Source organism: Canis lupus, chromosome 22 (genome assembly GCF_003254725.2).
Source record: "Canis lupus dingo isolate Sandy chromosome 22, ASM325472v2, whole genome shotgun sequence".
Classification (NCBI taxonomy): Eukaryota; Metazoa; Chordata; class Mammalia; order Carnivora; family Canidae; genus Canis; species Canis lupus.
In genome coordinates, this window is record NC_064264.1 from 24,962,762 (window position 1) to 24,983,636 (window position 20,875).

Here is a 20,875-nt window from a genome sequence, read left to right on the forward strand (position 1 = left end):
TATGAGAAAATAAATAAAACTTGTAAACAAAAATATATTTAAATGTTCAAAATAAACACAAAGTAAAGCATAGCCACATGTATTATGTCTTCTGTATATTAAATGTTACACTTTTTAATGGTGTTACATACAGGTGGTAAGAGTACAGAAATGACTATCATCTTGTATCCTGCTATTGGTGCCATGAGTATTTGATACTATGCTATTTGATAGCATATAGCAAAATACATCAAGTGCATCATATCAAAGTACTCTACCTTTTGACCAGATAATTGCCATTCTAGAAATATCGCTTAAGAAATTGAACAAAAATAGGAATGTTTAACATGAGAAATGTTTTATTTCTTTTGGTAAAAAAATAAAGTCATCTTCACATCTATCAATACAGGGATGACCATGTGATTATTAATGTTAGCAATAATTAATATTAGTGTTATTATTAATATTGTATAAATATTGGCAAGTAGTTTCTTATATTTATATGAAAATGTAAAGAATCAAAAATAGGGATCCCTGGGTGGTGCAGCGGTTTGGCGCCTGCCTTTGGCCCAGGTCGCGATCCTGGAGACCCAGGATCGAATCCCACGTCGGGCTCCTGGTGCATGGAGCCTGCTTCTCCCTCTGCCTATGTCTCTGCCTCTCTCTCTCTCTCTGTGTGTGACTATCATAAATAAATAAAAAATAATAATAATAAAAAAAAGAATCAAAAATAGCCAAGAAAATACAAAGGAAGAAAAAAGTTTAGAGAACTTAACCAACATTTATTAAAACTCATTTTAAAATATAATAATAAAAACAGTATGTCCTTAGCACAAGCATAAATAAACAGACCGATAGAATAGAAGTCCAAAAATACACCCATGTATATCCACCAAAGGGCATATGACAAATGTGGCTCTGCAGTAAAGTAAGAGAATAGTCTGCTGAATAAATGTGTTGAGTCAGCTGGCTAACCATATGTATCTGAATAAATCCTAAATCTTGTCTTCTATCACACAAAAACATATTCCAAATGAAGTACAATTCTAAATGAGAGACAAAAAAAATAAAATAAATCTTCTAGGAGTGAAATAAAATATCCTTATGACCCCAGGATACACAAAGATTTTTCAAAAAGCACTAAGCATAAGGGAAAAAATTATAAATGGACTAGATCCAATTTCATAAATATTTTGTACAAGTATCTCAATAAAAGAATAAAAAGATAATTCACACAATGGGACCAAATACATAGTGACCAGTGTCAATAAGAAACTTCTAAATATCAAAAATTAGCTTTCCAGCAGACACCTTACTTGTAAATATGGTGAATGTTCCTAAGACCTGTTAGACTTTCCACCAGAAGTGTGGCAAGCACCAACCACACAAAATGACAGAATATAAGAAAAGCAAAGATTCTATTTATGTCCAGGGAAAGTGGTGTTATGACAGGAAGCAGGATGGCTATGGTGGGCAGACTAAATTGATCTTTTCGGAAAAGGCTAAAATACCAAGAAGATTGTCCTGAGGCTTGAATGTGTTGAGCCCAACTCCAGATGTAAGAGAATGCTGGCTATTAAGAAATGCAAGCACTTTGAACTGGGAGGAGACAAGAAGAAAATGGGTGAAATGATCCAGTTCTAAGTTTCATATATTGTTATATTATGAAGGCAATAAAATCTTGAGGTTATGTTCACTTGAAAATAAATAAATAAATGACTAAATAAATAAATATCAATAATTAAAGGGAAAAATGGTTAAAGACTTTAAGTCACATCTTGTAAAATAGGAAAATCACATGTCTAACTTATGAAAATTGCCTCACCATCATTGTTCAAAAGGGAAATGCACATTAAAATCACAATAAAACATCACCACACATCTCATAGAAGCTATAGTTTTTAGTCAGTATTTTTCATAATCATGTGGAGTAACTATTATTATCATATGATTCAGTTTACTGAAGTATGATTAACAAATAATATATGTATATATTTAAAGTATACAACACGATGTTTTTGTATGTGTATACATTGTGAAATGATGATCACAATCAAGCTAATTAACATAGTCACTGGTAATCAACCTTCTGCTCTCTGTTATTGTTTTAGATTTTGACATTTTTAGAGTTTGACCTTTTTTAGACTCCACATATACTCCACAATACTACATGATATCATGTAGTATTTTTCTGTGTTTGGCTTATTTCACTGAGCATGTCTTCCATGTTCATAGATGTTGTTACAAATCTGAATCTAATGATAATTGAAAAAAATCATTTATCACAACCAAGCGGAATGCAAGGGTGGTTCAATATTCATAAATCAATCAGTGTGATATATCAACAAGAGAAAGGATAAAAAAAACATATGATCATTTCAATTGACACAGAAAAAGCATTTGGCAAAGTACAACATCCATTCATGATTAAAACCCTCAACAGAATAGATTTAGAAGAACACACCTCAACACAATAAAGGCCATATATTAAAAACCCACAGCTAACATCATACTCAATGGTAAAAAACTGAGAGATGAAGAACAAGACAAGGATTTCTGCTCTTACTAACTTTATTCAAAATAGTAGTGGAAGACCTGACCACTGCAGTCAAAGAAAGAGGAATAAAAATCATCCAAATTAGTAAGGAAGAAGTAAAACCTTCAATATTTGCAAATGACATGATACTATATATAGAAAACCCTAGAGAGTCCACCCAAATCTACTAGAACTGTTAAATGAATTCAGTAAGGTGGCAGGATAAAAAAAAATCCATATAAAGAAATCTGTTGCCTTTCTCCACACTAAAGATGAAGTGACAGAAAAATAAATTAAGAAGACAATGTCATTTACAATTACACCAAAAATAATACAATACTTAAAAATAAACTTAACCAAGGAGATGAAAGGCCTGTACTCTGAAAACTATAAAACATTGATAAAAGAAATTGAAGACAACACAAATTAATGAAAAAAATATTCCATGCTTAAGGGTTAGAAAAACAAATATTGTTTGGGTACCTGGAAGACTTAGTTAAGTGGCCAACTCTTGATTTCCACTCAGGTAATAATTTCAGGGTCCTTATATTGAGCCCTTGTCTGGCTCTGCACTCAGTGAGGAGTCTGCTTGAGGACTCTCTCTCCCTCTCCCTCTACCCTTCTCTCCACTCTCTTTCCAAAATAAATAAATTTGGGCAGCCCCGGTGGCTTATCAGTTTAGCATCACCTTCAGGGTGGTGATCAGGGCGTGATCCTGGAGGCCCAGGCTCGAGTGCCATGTTAGGCTCCCTGCATAGAGCCTGCTTCTCCCTCTGCCTGTGTCTCTGTCTCTGTCCCTGTCTCTCTCTCTCTCTGTGTGTCTCTCATAAATAAATTAATGAAATCTTTAAAAAATAATAATAATAAAATAGATAAATCTTTTCTAAAAAGGAACAAATATTGTTAAATTTTTCATACTACACAAAGAAATCTACAGATTTAATGCAATCCCTATCAAAATTCCAACAGTATTTTTTTTTCACAAAAGTAGAACGATAATCCTAAAGTTTATATGTAACCACAAAAGACCCTGAATATCCAAAGTGAACCTGAAAAAAAAGAGTGAAACAGGGTATCACAATCCCAGATTTCAAGATATACGACAGAGCTGTAGTAATCAAAACAGTATGGTACTAGAACAAAAAATAGACATACAGATCAATGGAAGAGAATAGAGAGCCCAGAAATAAACCCATGACAAATGTCAATTAATCTTTAAAAAAAGAGGCAAAAATATGCAATGGGAAAAAGATAGCCTCTTCCAAAAATGGTGTTGGGAAAACTGGACAGCTGCATGGGAAAGAATGAAACTGGACCGCTCACCTTCCTATCCCATATACAAAAATAAACTCAAAATGGATTAAAGATCTAAATGTGAGACCTGAAACCATAAAAATCCTAGAAAGAGCACAGGCAGTAATTTTTTTTTTTTTTTGACGTTGGCCTTAGCAACATTTTTCTAGATAGGTCTTCCAAGACAAGGGAAATAAAAGCAAAAGTAAACTATTGAGACAAATCAAAATAAAAAGCTTCTGCATAGCAAAGAAAAAAATCAACAGAACTAAAAGACAACCTACTGAATGGGAGAAGGTATTTGGGAATGATACATCTGATAAAGCGTTAGTATCTAAATTATATTAAGAACTTGTACAACTCAACATTAAAACAATAAATGACCCGAATTAAATGGGCAGAACACATAAACAGACATTTTCCCAAAGAAGACATTTAGATGGCCAACACACACATGAAAAGATGTTTAACATCACTCATATCAGGGAAATGCAAATTAAAACCACAATGAGATATCATCTCACACTCATCATAAATGGCTGAAATCAAAACCACAATAAATAACAAGTGTTGATGAGGATGTGGAGAACAAGGAACTTTCAAGCAATGCTGGTGGGAGTGTAAATGTGGACACTGTGGACAACAATATGGAGGTTCCTCAAAAAACTAAAAGTACAATCACCATATGATCCAGTAATTCCACTTCTAGGTATTTACACAAAGAACATGAAAGCACTAATTCAAAAAGATATGTACACCCCTATCTATATTATGTAATTATTTACAATAGCCAAATTATGGAAGCAGTCCAAGTACCCATCAATAGATGAATGAATAAAGAACACAATATAATACTAACTACTCAGCCACAAGAAAAAGAATGAAATCTTGCCATTTGCCACAACCAAGATGGATCTAGAGGGTATAATTCTAAGTGAGGTAAATCAGCCAAATAAAGACAAATACCATATGATTTCATTCATATGTGGAATTCGAGAAACAAAACAAATGGACGAAGGAAAAAAAAAGAGACAAACTGAAAAACAGACTTTTAACCATAGAGAGCAAACTGATGGTTCTCAGAGGGGAGGTGGGACAAAGCTGAAGGGGATTAAAGAAGATGCTTACCATGATGAGCACTGAGTAATGTATAGAACTGTTGAATCATTATATTTTACACCTGAAACTAGTAACACTGTACATTAACTATACCGAAATTAAAAGCATTAAAAAAGGTAAGAGAAATCATTCCATGTGTATTATATGATCTTTCTTTCTCCTTAAAAATGCAAGCATATCTCATTTTATTGCTCACTGCTTTATCGTGCTTCACAGATACTGTGTTTCTTACAAATTGAAGGTTTATGGCAACCCTGTTTTGAATAAATCTATTGGTGATATTTTCCAACAGCTTTTGCACACTTCATGTCTCTGTGTCACATTTTGATATTTCTTGCAATATTTCAACATTATTATAATTATAATTATTATAGTGATCTGTGATCAGTAATTAATTTACTGAAAGCTTAGATAATGGTTAGCTTTTTTGTAACAAAGCATTTTTAATTAAGGCATATCCATATTTTAGACATAATTCTATCGTGCATTTAATAGACTACAATATAGTGCTAAAATAACTTTATATACACTGGGAAAACAAAAAATTCATTGGACTTACTTTATTACAATATTCATTTTATTGCTGTGGTCTGGAACCAAACCTATACAGTATCTATGAGATATGTCTATAGTACAAGATATGGGATATCCTAAGGAAAGGCCTTCTAAATGTTTCCTAGGATTAACAGTAATTCAAATTTTCTTTTGCATGCATAGGAAATCTGCAAATGCTAAGTTCCCAGAAAGACTTCTGGGCATTCTAATTTTCTAACTTTTTCTACCTCCCCACAGATCCTATGAATATAGCTTTTTTTTCTTTCCCTTAAATCTATTACTATTTATATTTCCCCCTCAACAAGTTTACAGAGTGAGGCACAGCTTCTCTTAGTACGCCTCTACTTTTATAGCCTTAAAATAAATTTCTATTTGAAATTTATTTTTCTAGTCACTATAGAAAAACAGATAGGGGTAAAACATAACAAACTTAGGTAAATTGTAAAGGTTTCTACGTTCTTATGATATCTGAAATTTTCCTTAGGGTGTTAGCCTCAATTTCCTCAATTAGTGGCAAGCGCAGACTTCATTGGCTTCTCACGCTCCACTTTTATTAATGAGATCACCATGCTCCAACAAGTGCAAGCTGCATAAAGGGGTCTAGAGGAAGAGATGTCATACAGAGAGAAAGGGATGAAGCAGCAACTAGGCAACAGACATGTAAGTGAAGAAGCCACTTTGGGTTGGGAGTGTATTCTCTATCCCTAGTTGCTTGCCATATCCATGAGAGAACTGCTCTCCCATGACCTTTCTAATCTCCTGATCTACAAATTATAAGGAAAATAAAAGGTTGTGTTAATCCTCTAAGTTAAGGGAGAGATTTTGTACAGAAATAGAAAATGAGAATGAGTGATTACTAATCTCCTGGTACATCCTCTTCCTCTACTGTAATATGAGTGCGGATAATAATACCTATCTCATAAGGTTATTGTGTTCATTACATAAGGTTTATAATATACACACATTGAGGGGGGATAAAAGAATCTGGGAGATTTAAAAAATCTGTTATATATACTGACTGTAAGTTGTGATAATTTTGTTGCTATATAATTAGCATCCCACTGAAAAGAGTGATATCCTCAGTGGTGTGATAATGGATGAAATCATAATATAAACCTATCCACACTGACATCCTACTGTAATTAACTTTGGAATCTGAGGCATTTACAGTCTGGTGAACATCATTATGTGTGGTAAGCAATGACTTCTGATTTCTTTTTTAATACTTACAGGATGAAAAGGTGAATCCAACTTGGTTTAGTAATGAAATAAATTTTCAGAATCATCTTAATATCTTTAATTTATAAATTGCCTTAATATTTTTAATTATTTTGTTTTTGCCAGAGTTAAATACCTCTTGAGAAATCTTCCTAATTTGTTTGCTATTTCAAGTCATTCATCCCTAATAACATGAGGGCATTAGAGACATAAACAAGAATTTCATATAAATCAACTACCTGACTAAGAAATAGCCAGTGGGAAACACGGGACTAAATATAACCCTAGTAGGAAAATAACTCATTCTGATTAGAAAAAAAGAATCATTTTAAAAAATATTGATAACAGAGAGATATTTTTATTAGTTTTTTAACTTTATAGAAATATTAGTAGTAAAAAATGTAATCTGTTTATGTCCCTTATAAAGATTTTAAATATCTTACTTTATTTTTTTTCTATTTGACATATAGACCAAAAAAAAAAAAGTGCTTCAAAAAAAAAAAAAAAAGTGCTTCAAATGGTAGGATTAGTGGGATCAGAACAACAAACGAAGATCCTTTTGTCCTTTTTATTTGTTTTACCTTTTTATGGCAAAGGAGTCTAGGCAGAGTTAAGTGTTTATTATAATTCAAAATGGGGGGAAATTACATAAGATGTTTAAAAATAAGTAATGTGTAATATTACAGTACCAAAACCAAAAGGAGTTAAGAACAAATCTTCAGATGTCTATGTTGATTATGACTTAATGTTCAATGTGATTGGATATCAGAATAGTTAACCATAATTCCAAAATTTGCAAAGCATTCTATCTACATATGTATTTATCTGAAATGTTTTTCTGTAGTGATATAATATCTCAATATATTTAAGCCATTTCCTTTCCTCCCACACTTAGAGCTCTCACTTTGTTCCCAGTAGAGATAAGTCAATTAGTCCAGCCAGGCACTGAATCCATACTGAATGTCAGGGTCTGTGCGGCTTTTTAAAAAAAATATTTTATTTATTTATTCATTAGAGACAGAGAGAAGCAGAGACATAGGCAGGAGAAGCAGGCTCTCTGCAGGGATCATGACCTGAGCTGAAGGCAGATGCTCAACCATTGAGCCACCCAGGAGTCCCTAACTGTGGTTATAGCAATCTCTATGTGCAGTCCAGTGGAGAAGAAGATGGAAGGAAGGGAGCAAGCAAGGTAATTTTCTTTTCTATCCATCCCCCAAAAGAATGTGTAATAGAGAAATGGGGAGAGTTAATTTAAAAAAAATTGAGAAGAAGAATGTGAAATACCCAGCAATTACTCTAGCAATTCCAACAACCTTACTCTGGGATGTGAAATGATTCTTGATCAGGCATTGATTTTGTTCCCTGGAAGAACTATCCTTTCTACTTTTCTTCTCCATTTATCCTCTTTGGCCACATCTGAAGTGTGCTGAGAAAGTATGCTTTTCTTGGGAGCCACACAGTCTTCTCAGTTCTTTCCCTGCTTTAGAAAAATTGAGGTTCTAAGGGGGGCATATTGGTCATTTTTAATTCTTTTGTTAATAATCTTTTTCTTATAATTGTTGCCAACAGTAGTCAATAGCAACTTTTACTTTACAGGGCTGCCATAACAAATTACCATAGATTGGTGGTGTAAAGAACAGAAATTTATTTTCTCATAGTTTTGGAAGTTAGAAGTCTAAGATCAAGCTAGCAACCAGTCTGACTTCTTCGGAGGCCTCTTTGCTCATCTTGGAGATGGTTGTGTTCTCACTGTCTCCTGACATGACATTTTTCTGTGCTCCTGCATCTCTGCTGTCTCTTTCCCTTCTGACCCCATTACTTTCCCCAATTTTATATTACCCCAACTTTAATTACTGTGTTAAAGTCCCTATCTCAAAGTATAGTCATATTGGTGATTAGGGCTTCAACATAGGAATTTCAGAACACAGTTCAGTCCACAAACAGCAACCAACATATGCTACTAATTTTCCATTTTCCAACCTCTTTCTCTAGAAATATAATTGTATCGAATACTGAATCTGCCTCCCAAGGTACTTTAAAAGAGTTTTACTAAATATTTTGCAGTGTGAAACGTGAATTCTTTCCAGTCACTTATATTAGGCTCCTAAATAGCTCCACCATACTTTGGGTAACAATTTCTACATTAGTCAGCATAGAATAGTTATCCTTGTGATAACAAATTGATTCTCGAAGCACAATAAATTAATATCATAAAGATATAATCAATCATTTATTTTAAGTGTTATTAGTTTTTAGTTATCTGTGATCCCTCAGAATAAGGGTCATACTTATAATACCCATTTCATTCAAGAATGCACGCTCATGGAGGACCCACCAATTTACAGCCACGTAGTATAGAACATGTATATTCTTCAGATGGCACGGCAGGGAAAAATAGATACTAAAGAATCAATCATAAGTAAGCCTTATGAATCACATAAAAGTGTGTTGTTATAATTCTTACTCTTATTAGCTAAAAGCAGTCATAGGTCTTCACCTAAGGAAAACATAAGGTAGAAAATAAAATACTAGGAGAATGTTAATAATAAAATTATTATAGACTCGGAAATCAAAAGAGAGCACTGCATGTCCTTCCAAAGGACATGGTTCACAAGAACTGGTTCACAACAACATCTAAGAACTACTTGATTTTCTAGGAGAATTTTTCTCTTTGACTTTGCTATTTTCTATTTCACCAGAGCCAATACTGTTATGTAACATATTAACTTGTAGAGAAGTTAAATAACCTCAGAAGAAAAATAATGCTAATCGTTGTGTTTTACTGACCCATAGGACATTACCCAATGTTGTTATTCTAACATGCCTTGTTTTCAAAATGCCTATAAAAGGCCATTCTCAAAAATTCTTTTTGGAACCAACTTGACCATCTTCCTAGTTCCATCTCTGAGTTCAATAAGATAATTTATACATGCTATATGTCTTATGAGAGTCATGAAATTTTTGCCACCTGACATATCAGAATTTTATGTATAATCAATTGGCTGTCCTAGATGCACCAGAAGAATAGTGACTCTGTTTTCTAAAATTGCACATTCCCAGACAAGAGGAGTGTTTTCCACATAGTATGTAGTCAGTAATCTTTGTAGAACGATTTAAGGAAATCATTCTGTAACTTAGAAAACAAGCCTATAACTTAAGCATTGCTGTATTAATTTTTAGTATAATACAGCATCTAATACTGCCAGAAATAAATCTCAGTGACACCTTTAATATCTCAAAAGTTGAATTTTTGAAAGTAAAGGGAATAAAAATAAAAGTTACCCATGTTCCATGGATTAGGTGGACAAATATTCTGCAATGTCACATAATATTATATACGGACTACCCTGAAATGCTCTACAGCTCACTATTGAAATATTTGAGCATTAGCTTAACTAGTTAGTGGCTGTTTTCAAGTTTATTCATTATGTTTTTTTCATATTCCAAAATTAGTTTTTTTTAAAAATATTGATATTGCATGCTCTTAAGATTTATGTATTTCATTACAGTTTATCCAGCTTTTTAAACTTAGTATATAAAATTTATTATAAAGATAAAGAGTTCCTTATATAGTTGGTCTTGACATGAGGTACTAATTTCTAACCTTATATCAATTCAACAAAATGAATTCTGTAAAACAGTGTTTTACTTGTACAAACAGGCAACAACAATTCATTTCTCTAGCTGCCTTAACTTCTCTTCCTGCTACAATAAATCTTTGTGCTCTACAGACACTCGTTTTTCTCTTGCTCTTCTTCATTTATGTCAATATGCTTTCAAATTCATGCCGACCTGTTTAGAGACTTGTTTTGAGGATGACACATGTCTTCTTTTTGCTGAAAAGAGTGTAAGAAGAATTAATATAGTCCCACATTCAAGATTAATGTAGTCACACACCAAAAACTGGCTAGAGGTGCAACTCCGCTTTTTAGCAACCACTTATCATGAAACTTGGACACCCTAATATTCACATAAATATTTCCAAGCAACATAATATCCTTAGAAGCTCATGAATTTAAAATTTGCTCAGCTATTTTTGTTAAGGAACTGATATTTTGTATTTATCTCTCTGACTTTCCAAATAATCATGTTTCATGGTTGACAGAAAATCACCACGTTGCTCTATTAGCACACTGATTTTCACTTTCACCTACGGTAACTAAGGTAAATGTTTAAGATACTGTCAACTTTACATTATGTAATAGATTTTCCATGGGTAAGATGAAATTGATTGGAAAGCTCCCAACTATTCAAACATGCTGAACCAGATTATTTTTCTTTTAAAGAAAAAGTTAAGAAATACCCAATGGAAAATATCTTATAAGGAGTGAATATTAAATTGAATTCAATCTATAGATGTATATATATATGAATTTAATTCAACAAATAATTTATTAGAATTTCTTGTTTTTTATAACATTTATTTTATGCAAACATTTTACATATTACATGGGATAAAAATCTGAGAAGCTTTTCATGATACACAACATTGATTATGATATAAATTTTAACTACCTCTCCTGCTTGCTCTCCTGCCAATGACCTTAACTCCATCCATGTATCTTGTTGTATTCTTTTTAGAATCCCTAAGTACTCTGATGTTAAACACTTTCACATAATGCTGCTCTCCAAATTACACACCTATACTCTATCTTAACACCTGTTTAGTATCTATTTGATTTTCAAGATTCTGTCTGAATGCTATCCCATTTGGGAAGCTTTTATTCACAGCTCAGACTAGGTTAGATATTCTTCCTCTGTTTTCACTCATCACTGACTACATATCTTCATAATGGGGCTTTGTATGCTACATTGTAATCTGTTTGCCTGACTCTCTTACCCCAAGTAGACTCTGACATCCTTGAAGGCAGTGACTGTACCTAACTCATGTCTTTATTTAATATTATGGGGGCTCATATTTTCTATTTGAAATTCTTAAGTAGGAAGCAGATATTTGCAAGGCTTCCAAGAATTTGGAAAAGTTCAGCACAAGCATCAAATGATCCACTGAAATTAATGACACCGAATAGGAGAACTACAGAAAACATTTACCATCTCATTAGTATAAAAAGGTTGCCTATATCTGGTAAAGATACAATGACCATGGAAATGTAGAGTCATTGCTTATAATGAATTTTAAAGGATGGTGGCAGATAACAGTGAAAATCTAGGTGTGAAAGGATTTATAATGTATGAAAGGACATGGTCTTAGTTTTGTTCTCAAGCCAGCTTATTTTCACTATTTAGTTTAGTACCACCTGGCTGGAGGAAGGGGCCTCCTTCAGTAGCAAAAGTAATTAGATGGCAATGTAATTATAAATTGCAATCTGAATTTTCTTTTGCCTTCCTATTTGTCTGATAAAGGTAATTTAGTAAACTAAGTTGATTAGATTTTTCTTGAGATCAGTAATTGATATTTGAGAATCAAGGGAATGTTAGTAAATTCCTGCTAAAGTTTAGACATTTAAAAATGCTTACAGAAGTATGTTTCGATAAACTGATAAATTTTCAAATGATAAGTTTTGTTCCTAACCTTCAAAGAAGAAACAAGAAACCTGGGACGCCTGGGTGGCTCAGCAGCTGAGCATCTGCCTTTGGCTCAGGACACAATCCTGGGGTACCGGAATCGAGTCCCACATCAGGCTTCCTGTATAGAGCCTGCTTCTCTCTCTGCCTATGTCTCTGTCTCTCTCTCTATGTCTCTCATGAATAAATAAATAAAAACTTTTTAAAAAATAAACAAGAAACCTACAATGATGTGCCTGCCAAGAGACTGTTTCTTTCTGGATATTCATACTATATAAATTATAGATACTATAGAATTATAGATAGGGCGCAATTCTTTTCAGCCTATTTTAATTTAAATATAGTCATATATATTGCTTTTCTTTTTTTAAAAATTTATGATAGTCAGAGAGAGAGAGAGAGAGAGAGAGAGAGGCAGAGACATAGGCAGAGGGAGAAGCAGGCTCCATGCACCGGGAGCCCGATGTGGGATTCGATCCTGGGTCTCCAGGGTCGCGCCCTGGGCCAAAGGCAGGCGCTAAACCGCTGCGCCACCCAGGGATCCCTATATATTGTTTTTCAATGCTTAGAGATCCCATTAATGTAGTCTAAGCACATCTTCTTATTTATGCTTCAATTATATAAATTTTACATCAGAATGTTTAAGGAATTATTAGATATGATCTTGTATAAGTTAAATATGATAGTCTATGCTCTAGTAAGAAACAATCCCTAAATCACATCAGCATATCACTTCAAATATTTCTTTGGTGACTCTCCCAGGCAGCTGTGCTCCTTCATGAAGTCAGTCCAGGACTACTGCTGGAAGGAATGAGTGGAGAACCATGCCTCTAGGAAGAAGGGTTAGGTATGCCATCTCCCTTCATGTGTTAAGTAAATCACATGGTCATATCTAACTTTGATGATATGACATAAATTCAATCCCTGCAAGATCTCAGAACTTACTCACTTGGATTTTTATATTTTCTTTTTTGATGCAGAATGCAATAAAAACTATGGTATATAACATGGGTATAGTTTTAAATTCTAACACAAATTCAATCTGACTTTCTAAAATTCATGGACAAAGGCTGGGTATAACCTTCCTACATTGATTATAATAGTTTGAAATTCATATCCTTTTACTTTCTTTGATTTGAAAGTAAATATTAAACTGAAGATTTTCATAAGCTTGGTTATTATCATTCCATATTTTTAGCCATTTTAAAGTTTTATAGATGATGACCTGATTCTACAATGAAACTACTGTTTTTTGATCATCTGAAGCTAACTAGTTGTGTTTCTTACTATAATTATTTGCCATTTGCGACATTTTCATTCAGCGTCGCTTGGAAAAGAAATCTACCATAACTTATAGATTTCATATCATCTTTCCCCCTATTTTTCCTATATGTATTAGTTATTTTGTTGAAATACAAGTTTATATCATCAAAGTGGTATATGAACCACAAGAAAATTCTATTTTTATTCAGCATATTTTCATTTTAACTTGTTATGCAAAAAAATATCCTGGAATGATTTCAATATTCATCCAAAGAAAACTAAGATTTTTGAGTATCAGGACCTTGAGAAGCCCTGCAAGTATTGAGTCTCAAATATTTGCCAATATTTACATATTGTTTTCCCAAAAGCACATAGCCAGATTGTTGCGAGTGATGACATACACCCACATAGTCAATTCCAAGAGAAAACAGAGGTCACAAAGACTGAAATTCTCTATGCCACTCTTCTACTCATTTTAAATTTTTTGAGTTGTCATCATTAACTTGACCCTTTCAAGGCAACTGTTCTTTCCTCTCAAATTCCACCTCTGCTAGGGCTTTACTCACATCACTCTTGACTGAATTTTTTTTTAAGATTTTATTTATTTATTCATGAGAGACACAGAGAGAGAGAGGGAGGCAGAGATACAGGCAGAGGGAGAAGCAGGCTCCATTCAGGGAGCCTGATGTGGGATTCCATCCCAGGTCTCCAGGATCTCACTCTTGGCCCAAGGCGGCGCTAAACCACTGAGCCACCCGGACTGCCCTCTTGACTGAATTTTAATTTGCCTCCTTTATTTGGCACTGGAGATACTCCCATCTGACAGCCATGTTCAAAAGTATCTAAATGGATGACTCTTTAACCCTTTAAAGAGTTTTAACCCCCCAAAAAAAATTAATAAAAAGTTTTAACCCTAGGGGCCCCAGGGTGTCTCAGTGAGTTGAGTGTCTGACTCTTGGTATCTGCTTGCTCAGTCATGATCTGAGGATAATGGGATCCAAATCCATGGGCTCTGTGCTCAGCCAGAGTCAGCTTGAGATTCTGCCCCCCTCCAACTCCCTTCCTCTGGCTCTTCCCCACACCCACGTTCCGTCTCTCTCAAATAAATAAATAAATAAAATCTTAAATTTTTTAAGCCCTTAAGGGCATTGCCCTCCAGCAGATGCCCTGGCTCTCCTTCCCTTCCTGACCAGCCTCACCAAGAAGTCTGAGCACTGTGCCTCGCCTCCCTGCCTCCTCCCATGGCTCTGAGTCTGAGAGTTTTTCCTTCTCACCACACTCTAATTAATACTTCTTCCTTTTTAAAAACTGCACCAAAATCACTGTCTTTAGGGACATGAACAACCTCTGAAATGTCAAATACAATGTCTCTTTCACTGCCTACATTCTAACTGGGGAAGCTGACAATTTTGGTCAAGCAATTTAATTCTAATGTTCACATTTCCATTTCAGGGAAATAACCTCCTAATATTTTCCACAGAGGCATTCACTCATTGCCAACATATTCTGGTTCCCATTGTTAGTCACTATTTACTTTATTCTGCTTTTTGCACATTTTAACTTTCTAAATTTAATTGTCATATCAGGCTTCTTCCTTTGCCAGTAATTTATAGTGCAGATTTATCTTGTTCCACAGATATGCATTCTTATTGATATACAGAAGCTTCATATGTTTATTTTCCTCCTTCACCAAAATAATATGCTGCTGCTTAATTACAATCCCTGTCAGGAACTTCACCCTTCTTCTTTTATGTTGGTAAGTTTTATTGTACTTCTGCAAGATTGCAAAATAAAAAGTTGGTTATTTCTCTAAATTTAGTTTCTTCAGCTTGATATTTGACATCATATATAACTAGTAGGAAGCATTCATTTTTATTCCAAAATGACATGTTTATCTAGAAACTCCTGCCAAAAATCAAGGCATTATTATGTAACATAAATATGTTTGGGCTATCTATACATTTATGATAAATTCCAGTGTTTCTTTACGTTCCTCAAATGTGTTGTCCAGCTACGTCAACATGTCCTTTAACTCTCTCAGTGCCAGCAAGCCATCTCGAGGCTCCTAGTTCCATTACTGCTTCAAGCTTTTTCACATGTAAATAAGTAAAATGTGCATCAAAGATATTAACTTATGTTTATTTATGTTTCCAATTCCCTAGAAGCATATTTTTTCTAATTCCTTGTCAGCTCTCAAGCTGGTAATAGTTTCAAGGTGTTAACCTGAAAGGCTTATGGCACACTGAAGAATTAGACTGCAGTCTACCTAGCTGTTGTCTTTGGAAGCACCAAATTTTTAACATTCATTAGGAAGGCCTATCTATCTATCTATCTATCTATCTATCTATCTATCTATCTATCTATCTATCTATCTATCTATCTATCTATCTATTTAAAGTTTTTTATTTATTTGAGAGAGAGAGACAGACAGAGTGTGCATTCACATGAGTGGGAGGAGGAGCAGAGGCGGAGGGAGAAGCCAACTCCCCTGCTGAGCAGGGGCTCAATCCCAGGACCCTGAGATCATGACTTGAGACAAAACAGGACACTTAACCAGCTGAGCCAGTCAGGCACCCCCCAATTAGGAAGATTTTAAAGAAATAAAAGATGGACAAAAGCAGTTATAGACATAGAAGAATATCTTCGAAAAAGCAAAAAAAATATTTTTATATTTTCATTCCACTGGTAATAAATTAGAAAGAGATTTCTCAGATTAGAAACATAAGGATAGAGATGACTTAGGGTACTTTAGCATCATGACTAGGCAAGAAAACTGGTCAGCAGCACTGGGGATCTTGAAGATCTTGAAGTCAAAGCTAAGCTTGTTTGCAAAAGAATCCCTGCAAAATCATTGTACAGCAGCAGCAGATTTCAGATTTGAACGTGCCAAAAGACTGGGTCAACACATAACAATAACACATAATTTTAAAGACAATCACACTGATCCCAATTCTACTTCACTCTATTCTCCCAAACTTGACATGATCTAGAACAATGAGTCCTCCAAACAATATAGGATTTCTGTTATATTTGAAGTAAATAGGATGGAAGTGAGAATTATGTTTAATCATAACAAATGAAGAAATCATCCACATTTCCTTGAAAATATGACTCTCAAAAAAATCACTTTATCTCCATTATTCATAAAATGAGTAACTATTTTAGTTGTCATTTAGGCACATTGTACAAATTAAACAACAAACTCTTGACTCCGTTTTACTTAAATTATTAATTTGCAATTGTAAATATGTGCATGAGTGTATATGTACATATGCATATGTGCACGATCTCATTTTACATTTAAGATAGCGATATGTGGTACATATAAATGGTATCCTAGTGCATATGCTGTAACCAAATATCAGCAATTCTAAATGGTTTATATAAATAGTGACTCAGGCCAAATTCAACCCTGGCTCTAACACAATATGCTCCATATGTTTTGCTAAGTCTATGGCAGCAGATACTTGAAATAATTTGTTAATTTAGTGAAATGAAAAGAAGTCAAGGTCACTAAGGAAAAACCAGCAGGCTTGTCCACTGCTTGACAGCAACAGCTCTTAGAGGCAGCTGCCCCTCCTTCAACTGATGGCAACACAGAGTCTGCATTTCCCCATGAGCTGTGTGTGAGTGAGCAGTCTGGGCAGCTGGCATTCCCAGGACTGGTGTGCAACTAACCCAAGCAGCTAATGCCCAAGCTTAGACTGCACACCTCCTCTACTTAAAAGGTCACTCTCACTTATGCCCTAAAAAAGAAGAAAGGGGCAAGGGTACAACATCCTTCTCCTACAAAACAATCCAAGAGATGTCCCCGCATAGATAGAACAAAAAGTAAATGAGAGTACAATGTGACAAGTTACATGTGGGGGTTCCCAACAGCACCAAGACATAGACTAAATACATTTCCTTAAAGCCTTGTTCTAAATTTCCAGCTTTACACTAATTATGTAGCATTATGTAGATTTCCTTTTGAAAATTTTTCATTTTGCAGAGGATTACTTTTGACAGTTTTTTTCAAACGTTTCAACTAATTATATTAGTAAGGGGAAAATACATCATGAATAAGAATTCATGTCATAAAATCTTTCAGACATAGCATTTTAATTATTAACTTATTGTAGATGAAAATATTGTTAAGATATTATAGTAGTAGCCAAGAAGTGATGGCGACAATAAAAAAGCTTGGATAATTGCAATACATACTTATATAAACAAAACATATACACATAAACATTTGAAATTGTAAAAAGCAAAATTGTCCCTAAGCCAGTTACTTATTAAAAGCAGAGGGCATGTTGAGGCCAGCTGTAGAAATAAGCAACTCATCTGTTTCTGTGTTGGAGTAAGAAGCTGTTTTGCATGTGTGAAAGTTGGTGGCCTTCAAATATACTTGTGCTGGTAAAGTGACAGTAGATAAAATGACAGCTACAAAATAATAGGAAAAAAAGAGGGCATGTTTCTTTATATGTTATGTAATATAATTCTTTTTCAGTATTATATCCATAAAAACTAAAACTTAAGAAATGAATATGATAACTTTCAAATCTCCTGGGTTTTTAATAATAAATCTCCTCTCTCCTTAATAAACTTTTAATTTTAAGACAGATGGACATTTACAGAAGGGTTTACTATATACTCCCCACCTAGTTTGCCCTAACATCATCAGCTTATATTATGAAGGGGCAGTTGTTACAGCTAACCAACATTGGCACATTATTAACTTAACTCTGGGCTTTTTATTCCATTTACTAGTTTGTCCATTAATGTCCTTTTTCTATGGCAGGATCCCTAAGAGGGAGCCACATTGCATTTAGGTATCATGTTTTAGCCTCTTCTGGTCTGTAATAGTTTCACAGCTTTTCCTTCTATTTCATGATCTTGAAAGTTTTGAGGAATACTACTCAGGTAGTTTGGAGAATGTTCTTTGATTTAGGTCTATATGATGCTTTCCTTTAGTGGCACTGGGCTTTTGTGCACACTGATGAAGTGCCTTTCTGCTCACATCATAACAGGAATACATGATATCAATATGACTTACCATTGATGATGTAAACCTTGGTCATGTAGCCCAGGCAGTGTTTGGCAGTTTCCTCTACTATGAAGTTGTTGGCAGCTCCTACTATATCCCCACTAGCCTAGATCTTCACATATTCTAGTCTTCGGGAGAAAGTCACTGCATATATCCCATGTCAGCAGAGTGTATATGTGTGTTTTGGGGGTGAGATTTAGCTCCACTGCCTAATCTACTGTAGAAGGATTGCCAACATAAATTATTTGGAGTACTTCTATATGGAAGATCTATCTCTTCTCTATTTATTTATTCATTTATGTATTTATATCAGTATGGATTTATAGATGTTTATTTTATTCTTTGTGTTGTAATCCAGTTCATTATAAATTCTATTAAAAATAAATGTTATTTATTGTGTTGCTTAAATTGTTTCAGCTTTGCCCACTGGTAGCTCTTTCAGTTTAACTCTTGTGCTCCTTTCACATGTATCTGAATTTTTGTATTTCAAACATGTCCTTATTTTCTGTCACTACAAGGTACTCCAACCTCTTATATTTTCCCTTTTAGTTCCTAAATTCAACTAGGCATCTAAGAAGTTTTGAATCATCTTATTAGAGAATGGTATTTTAAACCCAAGTTCTGGTCATTGGTTGTTCTCATTGCTGGTGGGATGTGTAATCCTTTTCCTTAGCCTCATCAATTTATTTAAGCAATTTAGTTGATTTTCATATAGTACAGTAAGTTATTCTTTTAATCTGAAACTATAAATGGCAGAAAGATAGTTAATTTGTATTAGAGACATTAAAATGGGACCATTTTGTGCAATTGTCTAAATCCTGTTTAATTAAGTTATCATTTCATTTATAACTAGTGTGAGGTCCTCCTCCTCAAAAATATTGGACTCAAAATCAGAGTATGTGAGTTCAAGTCCCAGATCCTATGTTCTTGAAGGCTAGGTTATTTAGGCAATCAAAGAGGTATAGATGATTAGAGTTTATATGGTTGAATATCTCTATTTTACAAAGAGTTGAGTAGTTTTTTTGTGTGTGTGAGTATGAAAGGTTACACGACATACTCATGCTCATGGGCCAGATTTGTACAGAAATAAGACTGGATTCAGGTCATATGGGTTCTCATTTAGTTTACTTTTCACAAGACAATACAGCACCTACATCCCCTTTTCTCATTTTATAGATGATGCTAATTCTACTGCCTACCTTTTGAGGTTGTTTTAAGAAAAAAATTTGAATTAATTTGTGAAAATGCAATATTCAGATACAAGATAATGACTTTTATCCTAAAATGTTTGTTTCACATGCATAAATTAAAACTACCAACTCCCTGAATAAGATGTGATTATCTTCATCTTACAAATATGTAAAATTCAAAAGAGAGTTGAATTAACCTGTGTAGGGTCATTCCTCTGATAAGCAAAAACCAAACTCAGATTTTTCCCCCACTTTAAACTTTCATTATTTTCATTACTTCAAGATGCCCATTTCCCTTCTTTAGGATACGTGTTTTAAAAAGTGTTTAATGGAGGTAATCTTTCTACTTTCAATAAACTCACATCTTAGTTTTCATCGCTTATTCATCATATATTGTTATATATTACAGTTAATCGTGAGCAATTTTCATCTTTCCCTGTCAATTATCTGTTCCTAAAGGGAACTTATTTGTTACATTGAGGACGGGAGAAGTGATTGTTGAATTAATAAATGTTCTTCTCAATGGAAAGAAAGGAAGTGAGTAAAAATGAAATGAAATAGTAAAACAAAATCTCAAGCTGACTTCTTTTTTGCTTACTTACCATTGAAAAAGTAGGAAATTTCTAATTTAGTGGATCCTTTGGCAAAGAAGGTTTAGATTGCTTAAATGTTACAATTTTTTAAATGAACTCTCAGTTCATTTATGCATATCATATGAATCAGCTGAGATATCCTGGCTAAATATAACTTAAAATTGAATTAACAATTGAATTTAAATAATTAAAAAAAAAGGTTTAAAAAGGATTTTGGGGGCAGCCCAGGTGGCTCAGCAGTTTAGTGCTCCCTGCAGCCTGGGATGTGATCCTAGAGACCCAGGATCGAGTCCCACATCAGGCTCCCTGCATGGAGCCTGCTTCTCCCTCTGCCTGTGTCTCTGCCTCTCTCTCTCTCTCTCTCTCTCTCTCTCATGAATAAATAAATAAAGTATTTTTTAATTAAAAAAATGAAATAAAAAGGATTTTGGTAGAATGATACTAACAGAAACCTCAGAGTTAGGCAATGTCCAGCTCCTCAATATTTCAGTGATGCTTTCAAGAACTGAGGCTCCAGCCTGTTTTGCCTTGAATTCCATCCTCAGGTTTGTTATCTAATGTTTGAAAGATTCAT

At 34.1% G+C, this 20,875-nt stretch overlaps 1 pseudogene; it reads left to right on the forward strand.

Annotated features, from left to right (window-relative positions):
* Nucleotides 1-1,303: 1,303 nt before the first annotated feature.
* LOC112656147 (60S ribosomal protein L36a-like) lies at nucleotides 1,304-1,623 on the forward strand (annotated as a pseudogene).
* Nucleotides 1,624-20,875: the final 19,252 nt, after the last annotated feature.